We start from the raw sequence: 5,798 nt of genomic DNA, 5'->3' as shown, positions 1-5,798 counted from the left end.
TCCATCCCTGGGCACATGGTTCTTGAGAAGGACAATGTAGAGGCGAGGAGAAATTTTCCAACATGTGTCTCTCTACCCCAAAGTAGTTTTTTTTTGCAAACTATGTGTTCTTTTTACAACTTGTTACGTACTAGTTTTATCTCAAAAAGTAGCTGGTTAATTATGCACATCCTTGCGAATTATTATACATGCCCACTAGAGAAACAACAAAATTACACCCAAAAGACCACTTGTTCATTATGAAAAAAAGCTCCTTTTGTTCATACCGAAGTCTTCACATGTATTACAGAAAAAACAACTCGAAAAAAGCTCCATTTTCTCATGGCACTAGCACAACAACAGCTCTGACAGACACACACAAATAGTTTGTACGCAAACTTTTTGTACCCTGTTGAACACAATGTAAGTGAAGCAATGAATTCACACAAACCAATATGTTCATAACATGAAAAACATCACACATGTACCAATAAACAAAATGGAGAACAAAATTCCTATGCATATATATTGTACAAATAATAGCCGAAGTCTTTGTGAATCAAAGGCCTACCAGAGATTTCCAAACAACAAAATGGAAGAGGGAAAAGGGGAGCCAAAAGAGATACTAGAATATTTCTGCACGTATCGCCGTCGACGTCCGACATGAACCAAATATCTGCAGATAAGCAGTAGCTTCACCTTACATTTGTAACTGGTGAAGATTCATCCATCGTTTCCTTGCTGTAAGGAGTAGCTTCAGCATACATTTGTAACTGGTGAAGATTCATCCACCGTTTCCTTGCTGCAAGGAGTAGCTTCAGCATATTATTGGAGGAAAGAGGCGCACTGACAAAGAAAGATAAGCAGTGCAAATAACCTGCAAATTAGGCCTTAAACAATATGTTTTCCAGTTTGATGATTGCAGATATGGTGGATCATTCGAAAGTGCATAAGCAAATAAGGAAAAATATATGCGTTAAAATAGCAAACATGTATACATATTTCCTTTTTCATGTTGCTATAAACTCATAGTATATCGCTTTTCCTAGTTGGACCTTTCTTGCCTATTCACACAAGTCTTGTTACGATGTTGGTATGATGCAATGGTATATAATTCTTTCATTACTTCAGTTCTTAAAAATGCATGGGACAAAGGAGAAAACAATGGAATATCAAGGTATGATCTTGCAAAAGGATGGCTACTTACTAATTGAAGCCGCACTGTTACTGAATCACGCCTATCGTGCACTATGAAACTAAACTTACGCATCAGGTGAAGCTGACCTACATAGTATAGGAAAAGAAGTCAGCGGTGTAGACAACAAGGTATAATGCTCTTCTTTTTTGCAACTGAACTGATGCATCAGGAGAAACTAACCTGTAACAATGCCATTTTTCAGAGGATAACGACAAACAAATGTGATACACCAGGGTTTTCTGCAAACAAAGAAGAAAACTTCCGTTATTCAAAAATCAAATAACACAAGTACAAAGCAAGTGGCCTACTATTTTTTACTATACAAAAATGATTCATCAACTTTTGTCCTGCTATTTTTTGAATGGACAAAACTAGTCAATGAACAGATTGGCCTGCTGAAAATCGACACTTTGGACTGCAGCCATTTTTTTATAGCACAGAATGGTGCTCTACAAAATCTGAGGAAGCATTCGGCCTAGGTGAAGAAGAACAGACGACCTACAGAGCCCGATGCTGGGCAGAGGCAATTAGAGCCAGCAGAGGCACTCGGAGCTGCATGCCGGAGTTGTGATGTGGAGGCGATGTCGGCGGAAGAAGCAGGGCCAGGTTGGGGATCTGGGACGGGGATCTCCATTTTGGGGAGGATCTTGAGGTAAGGGAAGAAGCCGTTCCGGAGTTGGAAGAGGAGATGCGGGTATCACTAGTGTTGGGGCGGCGGCGGCGGACAGGGTCCGCGGCTGCACGTGGTGGCAGTGGCCGGCGGCGGTGTTGCGGGAGGAGGCCAGCATCGCGTCGCGGCGGTAGCGTCACAGCAGGAGGCCGGCGGGGCCTGGGACTATCAGGGCGGCGGCGGCACCTGGGGTTGGCAGGGACGGCGTCGCCTGGGGTTGGCGGGGATGGCGTCGCCTAGCGTTGACGGCGGCGGCGAGCAGGGCATCGGGGGCGGGGGCTCCTGGATAAGGCGGTAGAGATGGGGCGAGGCACCGATGGCGGGGAGGTTCGGGGCGGGGCTCGGCACCGGCGGCGAGGGGTTCCGGGGTGGGGCACCGGGGGGCGGGCTCGGCGGCGATGGGATCACGGGGCAGGGGCTTTTCTAGGCGACGCTGGTGTGGCGGTTCAAGAGTTCAGGAGGACCTCCACAGCTCCTATATAGTGCGTGACGTGATCTAAATAGTTATTCTAATCCTAGGATTAGAATAGTGTCATTATATATATAGTCAGTGAAGAACAACGACGGAAAGAGTCAAAACAATGTAAAGTTGAAGAAATTGAACAACTGAGGAATTTCAAAAACTGAAGAAAAACTCAAAGTGAAGATTTTCAACTTTTGTTGGTGGCGTGTCCCACCGTATAAGAATGATGATTTCAGACACCACGTACAATTGTCGTAGGGCTCTGAGAATCAAATTCTTCGTTAATTTCTTCACACTTAGAGGGTTAGTCTTCATTGATTGAAGAAAAACGTTACTTCGTGTGTTGCACATCTAAGCCATCAATTTTGCATAAGTGTTAGGATGTGTGTCCTTTTCAAGGAACATTCTAAGATTCTAAGATGTTTAGCTCACACCTCAACTTGCTAAAATATCTTCTGATCCAAGGGCTTTGTGAAGATATCGGCTAGCTGTTCTTCAGTATATACGTTCTCGATAGAGATATCGCCCTTCAACACATGATCTCGAAGAAAATGATGACGAATTTGGATGTGCTTTGTCTTCGAGTGCTAAACTGGGTTATGAGCAATCTTGATGGCACTCTCATTTTCATAGAAGAGTGGCACAGTCTTCACATTGATGTCGTAGTCCTTGAGGGTTTGCTTCATCCATAGCAATTGAGCACAGCACGAACCGGCAGCAATGTATTCAGCTTCAGCAGTAGAGAGTGATATGTAGTTCTATTTCTTCAAGGACCAACATACTAAGGATCGTCCGAGGAAATGGCATGTGCCTGATGTTGACTTGCGGTCCACACGATCACCAGCATAGTCAGAGTAAGAGTATCCAATGAGATCAAAAGACGATCCCTTGGGATACCATAATCCAAGTGTTGGAGTGTGAGCTAGATATCGAAGAATATGCTTCACAACCTTATGGTGTGACACCTTCGGTGTAGCTTGAAAACGGGCACACATGCAAACACTAAGCATAATATCTGGCCTAGATGCACATAGATACAATAAAGAGCCAATGATGGAGTGGTATACATTTTGATCGAAGTCAATACCATTTTCATCAGTGCATAGATGGCCATTTGTGGGCATAGGGATTTTGACGCCTTTGGAATCTTGCATGCCGAATTTCCTCAACACATCCTTGAGGTATTTCTCCTGAGATATGAAGATGTCGTTGCGCTGTTGATGAATTTGAAGACCTAAGAAGAATTTCAATTCTCCCATCATAGAAATTTGATATTCCTCACTCATCATATAGGCAAATTCATCACTGTAACGTTGGTCAGCCAAAAGTAATATCATCAACATATATTTGGCACACGAACAATTCATCATCATAGGTTTTGGTGAAAGGAGTTGGGTCAAGTGAACCGGATTTGAAGCCTTTCTTCATGAGGAATTCCTTCAAAGCATCATACCACGCCCGAGGGGCCTGCTTGAGGCCATAGAGGGCCTTATTGAGTTTGAAGACTTTGTCAGGATGCTTTGGATCTTCAAAGCTTGGGGGTTGAGCAACATATACATCTTCCTCAAGCTTACCATTGAGGAATGCACTTTTCACATCCATTTGATATAAGATGATATTATGATGGTTAGCATAAGCAAGCAATATGTGAATAGCCTCAAGTCTAGCAACATGTGCAAATGTTTCATCGAAATCAATTCCTTCAACCTGTGTGTAGCCCTGAGCTACTAGTTGTGCCTTATTCCTCACCACAAGGCCATTTTCATCTTGCTTGTTGCGGTAGATCCATTTGGTGCCGATGATATTGTGCTTGCGTGGGTCTGGTCGCTTGACAAGTTCCCACACATTGTTGAGCTCGAACTGATGTAATTCCTCTTGCATCGCTTGAATCCACTCAGGCTCCAGAAATGCCTCGTCTACTTTGGTGGGCTCTATGATAGAGACAAATGCAAAGTGCACACAAAAGTTAAACAAATGAGAAGCCTTTGAGCGTGTGAGAGGACCTGGTGCATTGATGTCGCTGATGATTTTTTCAATCTACACTTCATTTGCAATGTGAGGATGAGCGGGTTGACGACGTTGAGTTGGCTCACCATTTTCTTCAGAGCCATTTTCCTCAGGTGCACCAGCATGATGTTCCTCATGTTCTGGAATGACTTCTTTGGCAGATTCTTCGATAGGAATGACATCCTCAGTAGCCTTGAGCTTGATGGATTCCTCGGTGTTATTTGATCTAGCACATGAGGTAGGTGCTCTCTTTGCAAGCCATTAGTTTCATCGAACCGCACATCTACAGTTTCAACAACCTTGTGATGAACGGTGTTGAAGACTCTGTAGGTGTGCGAGTCCTTTCTGTAACCAAGCATAAAACCTTCATGTGCTTTCGGTGCAAATTTAGAATTGTGATGAGGATCTCTAATCCAACATTTAGCACTGAAGACTTTGAAATAACTCACATTGGGTTTCTTGTCAGTGAGGAGTTCATATGATGTCTTTTTGAAGAATTTGTGAAGATATACCCTATTGATGATGTGGCACGCAGTATCAATTGCCTTAGGCCAGAAATGACGAGGCGTCTTGTATTCATCAAGCATAGTGAGAGCCATCTCAACAAGAGTCATGTTCTTGCGCTCCACGACGCCATTCTGCTGAGGAGTATAAGGAGCAGATAACTCGTGAGTAATACCAAGTTCATCAAGATAGTCATCAAGACCAGTATTCTTGAACTCGGTCCCATTATCACTTCTAATGTGCTTGATCTTCACACCAAAGTTGGTTGAAGCCCTCAAGGAAAATCATTTGAAGACTACTTGTACTTCAGTTTTGTAAGTGATGATATGCACCCATGTGTAACGAGAATAGTCATCAACAATAACAAAGCCATATAAAGATGCAGCATTAGTGAATGTGGCATAATGAGTAGGGCCAAAGAGATCCATGTGAAGCAATTCAAATGGACTAGTGGTAGTCATGATATTCTTTGAGGGATGCTTGGCCTTGGTCATCTTTCTAGCTTCACAAGCTCCACACATGTGATCCTTGAGGAATTTGACACCTTCAATGCCAATGACATGCTTCTTCTTCGCGAGCATGCCAGCATGACCTAGTCGTCGATGCCTTAACCAGCCTTCTGAAGCTTTTGCAAGTAGAAATGTAGCAGGTTGTGGTCCTATAGGGAAATCAAAAATATACAAGTCTCCTCTCCTAAAGCCTTCAAAGACTATGGAATGGTCAGCTTCCATGATCACAACACAACGATATTTGCCAAAGATAACAACCATATCAAGATCACAAAGCATTGAGACATACATGAGGTTGAATCCTAAGGACTCGGCAAGCATGACTTTGTCCATGTGTCGATCCTTTGAGATCACAATCCTACCTAGACCCAATACCTTGCTTTTGCCTTTGTCAGCATAGGTGATATGCTTTAGATGCAATGGAGATAAAGGAGTGTCCATCAATAGGTTCTTGTCACCGGTCATGTG

The 5,798-nt window shown here is 43.4% G+C and overlaps 1 long non-coding RNA gene across 1 annotated transcript; it reads right to left on the bottom strand.

Moving 5' to 3' along the window:
• Window positions 1-394: 394 nt before the first annotated feature.
• On the bottom strand, window positions 395-2,214 carry LOC147985664 (uncharacterized). Its single transcript, XR_015615135.1, has 3 exons — window positions 1,358-2,214; window positions 1,187-1,263; window positions 395-781 (listed from the first exon to the last, which is right to left on the bottom strand). It is a non-coding gene; the product is annotated as an uncharacterized LOC147985664 (long non-coding RNA).
• Window positions 2,215-5,798: the final 3,584 nt, after the last annotated feature.

The sequence above is a fragment of the Triticum urartu genome, chromosome 2A, assembly GCF_056163025.1.
Source record: "Triticum urartu cultivar PI428250 chromosome 2A, HENAU_Tu73, whole genome shotgun sequence".
Lineage (NCBI taxonomy): Eukaryota > Viridiplantae > Streptophyta > Magnoliopsida > Poales > Poaceae > Triticum > Triticum urartu.
Note: the sequence above shows the minus strand (reverse complement) of the source record. Positions and strands in the feature narration are given on the sequence as shown.